A 5,606-nucleotide genomic window follows, 5' to 3' on the forward strand; every position below is an offset into this window, starting at 1 on the left:
ATTTTATGTTAGCATTTTTTTCTATTATATGGCTTTATAATATAGAATAAGGATATTAAAAATAGAAAATGGGTGAAGAAAACAAGGAATTCATCTTTATTTCCATCTAAGCCGAATGTTAAGAGAGGAAAGCGGAGAAAACACCATTCGGTCATTTTAGGCTTGAATCAAGGTAAGAAATTCATGTTAGTTCTTGAAATTTTAGTTAATTCTAAGTTAGTTACCAAGTTCTTTATTTAAACCATGTTAAAATTTTGATTTTGGGGAGGATTTGAGTTCTCGGCCATGGTTGATAATGAAAAGGATACATGGTTGTCTTCAAGTTTAATGAATAATTACAAATGAATGATGTTTGAGATAGTTTAATGTTCTTGTAAGTAGTTTAGATGAAAAAAACATCAGCTTGTGTATTTGTGTAATTGCCGAATTTGAACTAGGGATATTTTTGAGTAATGTTTGTACTTTAAACGATGGAATGGAGTGAATGCTTGGAATGTGTTATGCATAAATTATAAGTTGGATTAAAGGTTGTTATATTGCCTTGTCATTGCCGAAAATGTGCTTGGTTAAAGAAATTGGGTGTTGGATGTTTAAGTGATTTAAATAGTTATAAACTAATTTTGAGTTTTGATATCTAAATCTATTTTGTTGTGTCTGAATTTGATAAATAAATAAATTGTTTTAATATGATTATACCATAGCAAAATTTATGCTTTAATTTTATTTTCCTTTTAATTTGTAGTTCGACACTTGTATATAATTTGATAATTGGATGTGTATGTATTTAATTTATAATATTATACTTGAACATGTTATATATATATGTGGTTGTATGTGTGTGATTATTTATCAAATTATATAAATAACCATACTTGTAGAATTTATTAAATCCATAATTGGTCTTAACGTAGACATGCTTATAATTATAAACTTGTTAATGCCTAGTAAGGTGTTGGTTGTGCATGAGTAGGAATATATATATATATATATATGGTGTTTAATAGTTAATTATTAAGGTTATTTGTACCTTAATTATATGATATACATGTATTAAATTAAATTGCCAATTTGATAAGTAATTAAATAAATCTATTTGTTTTAAAATAAGCTCAAGAGCAAAGAGGGTCGAAGTTGGATAGGGGAAAAGAGAAAGTAATCGAGTAGCCATTCGGCAACCGTTCAAGTATATCCGAGGTAAGTTTTGAGTAATCACCTTTAGTATATAATTGATGATGCCTTGATATGTATATATATTAGATGAATTGTGACCTCTTGGTTCTACTTGAATTAAGTTGTGTGATAAATAATTTATGTATATGACTTATAGTCGAATGGTCACTATGGGTTAAGTTTGAATGGTGAAATTGATATGTGATATTTATGTATGACTTTTGAATCGAAATGTAAATGATGGTGTTCATATGGAGCTTATATCCGAATGTAGCAAATGACTACTAATGTGATATGTTGAATGAGATGTTTTAATATATGATTAAATATGCATGATATTTGATGTGTATCCGGGCTTAAAGACCCGCAGGCTATATGCTAGAAATATAACTGAGTTAAATCCATGAGCTTCGTCTTTGGTATTATATCTGGGTTAAATCCCGCAGGCTTCGTGCTGGTATTATATTTGGGTTAAATCCCAAAGGCCTAGTGCTGGTATTATATTTGAGATTAAAGTCCTGCAGGTTTTGTTCTGGTGACTGGATTTGGGTTTTAAACCTAGCAGGCTTAACGCCGGTGATTCGAGTAAGATTATGAATTCAAAATTTCGAGGTAAACTACTATTGATTATGTATGATACATTATGATAGTCAGGTGCGTATTATGTACTCGTATGTGAATTGATTTTTAAAGTGAATTATTAGTATCAAAGAACGATATATGTGTGTGAATGATTATTATATCTACGAATAAGAATATGACCTATTCGGTCGATGTCTGTCATTACATGAAAGTATGTAACTTAAATTAATTGTATGAGCTATAAAGTAAAGTAAAGTATGTGCTAAAATTTCTTTGTGTATTCTTATATTTATATACATATATATTCGGCCAATAGGCTTTTTAATTGGTGTACTTGTGTATATTCGGCCAAGTGATTACTAATTAGAATATTAGTTTTGTGGTACTAAATGCTCGATTTAAATGACAAGTTTTAATTGTTTGTATTGCTTAAAACTTACTAAGCTTTGAAAGCTTACTCTGTTCTTTATTTCTCTGTTTTATAGATTATTGATTTTGGCCACCGACTCGAGGATCGCCAGCAGTTCATCACACTATCGATCTTTTTGGGTACAGTTATATTTTGGACTCGATATGGCATGTATAGGTTAGGCTGATGATAACGATGTTTTGAAATTGTAAATGTTTTGTCCATACGAAAAGGGCATATAACTTAAATATAAGTATGTATTTCAGCTCGATCTCTGTTTTTTTTATTTACAATGTGAATGAGATTATTAAATGTTTAATTTGGTAATACCTCTTAACCTTAATCCAGCAATCTGATTCAAGTTAGGGGTGTTACAGAATTTGCCTACAATAATAGTTTCCAAACAAGTTTGAAGATGGCACCTTATGAGGCCTTGTATGGTAGGAAGTTTCGAGCTCCATTATATTGGATAGAACTCAAGGAAAATCAGATTCATGGAGATGATCTGATCAAAGAAACTAAAGAAAAAGTTAAAGTGATACGGGATTGTTTAAAAGTGGCATTAGATAGGCAAAAGTCTTAGCTGATCTGAAAAGAAAGGAAATTGAGTTTCAAGTTGGAGATAGAGTATTCTTGAAAGTATCTCCATGGAAAAAAGTATTGAGATTTGGTCGGAAAGCTAAACTGAGTCCATGATTTATCGGATCGTACGAGATTGCCGAAAGAGTCAGACCATTAGCCTATCATTTGGCATTGCCACCCGAATTGGAAAAGATTCATGACGTGTTCCATGTATCCATGTTAAAGAGATACCGATCAGACCCCTCACATGTGATTTCGCTGACTGAGATTGAAATTTGACCGGGCATGACTTATGGAGAGGAACCGGTTAAGATATTGGCTCGTGAAGTTGAACAGTTGAGAAATAAAGATGTGGCTCTTGTAAAAGTTTTATGGCATCGAAATGGTGTAGAAGAGGCCACATGGGAGCCGGAAGAAACAATGAGAAGTCAATATCTGAATCTATTTTCTGGTAAGACTTTCGAGGACAAAAGTCCCTAAGGGAGGAGAAATGTAACATCCCGAAATAGGGCCTAGTAGGAATAGTGGTTTCGGGACCACAAATCTGACATCAAAATATTTATTTTATGATTATTATGAGGCCTAGAATATGAGTATATGCATGTGTTAAAGTTTTTTGAAGAAATTCTAAGTATAAGGTGTCGAATTGGAAATTAAGGACTAAATTGAATAAAATGAAAAACTTAGATTCTAGAAGCAATTTGTATGAAATTGCTTTATATTATAAATTAGAAGGTCTTGGAGAGCAATTTGCCCAAATTCTAAATTTTTGGACAAAAATAGGCTTGCGTGGATGAAATTTTAAAGAAAGGGCATAAGGGCATTTTGGTCATTTGTCATTTTAATGAATTAAAATGGGAAAAATCAAGCTAAAATCAGCCATCTTTCTCCTTCATCCAGCCGAAAATTTGGGGTTCTCCATAGCTAGGTTTTCAGGCTTTCCAAGCTCAATAGTAAGTGCTCCCAAGCCCCGTTTTTCATACTCTATGTATTTTTGAAATCCCGGTAGCTTGCTCTCTTCATTTCTACCCATATTTCCTGCTAGGGTTCATGTTTAAAAATTTACCCACGCATGAATTGCTTGTATTTTGATGGATTATGGAGGAATATGGAAGATGAATCTGTATTAAACATTTTTTCCTAGTTGATTTTCATGAAAAACCCTTATAGGAACTATTTTGCGAAGGATGTAAATGTGTGGTAGAAATGAGAAAATAATGGGTAATGTGGGCTACCATAAGAAGGAAAAGTGTTCTGCTAGACTTGGGTAATATATAAAGTGCATGTGTTTCATTATATGAGCCTAGGGACTATATCATAAAAATATCAAAGGTTAAGGGCAAAACAGTCATTTGAACTGGGGGTAGATATTAAACTTGAAATGTATAATGTGGGGTATAATGAGTTAATTTTTGCTATTATAGACCCCGAGGAACAAATTCCGGAGGTCGATCATGGTAAATGCAGTGTTTTGGAATAACCGAAACACAATCTCGAAAAGAATACCAGGTAAGTTCAGATAACTTAAAGTAAACCCCTAATATGCATTATTGAATGGTTTATGAATGCATGATGATTGTATTTACTATTAGCATGAAATATCATGGAAATGCATATTTGATGGCAACATGTGAAAAATGTCTCGAATGAGGTTGACAAAGGGAATTCGATGGATAAACCCTGATTGATATATGTAAAGAGATCCTGCATGTGTTGAAGTAAGGATTTATCTCGGACGGGTAATCCGTGATCTCGAGTATGGAAAGGATCTAGCCCGAACGGGTGTTCCTTGAATGATCGAGCCTCCCGAAGAATATATGTGCATTGAGGATTTAGCTCGGACAGGTAATGTAACACCCCAAACCCGAGACCATCGCCGGTGTCGGACCCGAGGGTTAACAAACCAAGTTCACATGTTTTTGCCCACCAATTTGACATTTCCAGTCAGGCTGGAAAACTGCGTCACTGTCGCCTTAAAAATCATATCTCGAGTTTCAAAACTCGGAAACTGGTTTCGTAAATTTTCCCTGAATTTAGACTCATATATACATCCATGGATTTATTTCTAGGATTTTTGGTCGGGCCAATTGGTACAGTTTATTAGTTAAAGTTACCCAAGTTACAGGGATCGACTGCTCTGACCTTCGCGCGGTATAACTTGAATATCTCTCTGCACAGGGCTTTAATGCTGGTGTCGTTTGTTTCTAATGAAACTAGACTCAAAATGGAATCTGTACATATAAGGTATATCTCCTAATTCTTTTGGATAATTTATAGTGAATTTTAAAGTTGCGACAGGGAACCCAGAAACCATTCTGGCCCTGTCTCACAATAGCTTTAATATCTCTTAACCTGTAACTCCTATGACCGTTTCGTTTCTTCCATATGAAAATAGACTCATCAAGGTTCATTTACATAGCTTATTCACTATTTGATTCCATTCCTATGAATTATGGTGATTTTTCACATTCACGCCACTGCAGCTGGCAGCATCTGTTTTTAAGGTAGGACTTACCTATTTGGTAGTCTCCATGATTCAACTAATCTTGCCATACATAGGTTCATATATGATCATTTTAACCATGCCAATGGCTGATCATATGACCAACATTCCCATTTCCAAACCATAGCCACATCATGACCCCAAATATATATACATACAACCCACAATAAGTCTAAGTTCATGCTCCCCTTTTCGAGCCATTTTCGCATGGCCATACAAACTTACATTACAACGTATTTAACAAACAAGAGGTAGTCCTATACATGCCATCTCAAGTTCAACCAAAATTTATACCAAAATGGAGGCTTGATAGTGTGGATGACTTGACTTCAACGATCCCAAATCCGATTGCCTCGGCGA

The sequence above is a fragment of the Gossypium arboreum genome, chromosome 2 (genome assembly GCF_025698485.1).
Source record: "Gossypium arboreum isolate Shixiya-1 chromosome 2, ASM2569848v2, whole genome shotgun sequence".
Classification (NCBI taxonomy): Eukaryota; Viridiplantae; Streptophyta; class Magnoliopsida; order Malvales; family Malvaceae; genus Gossypium; species Gossypium arboreum.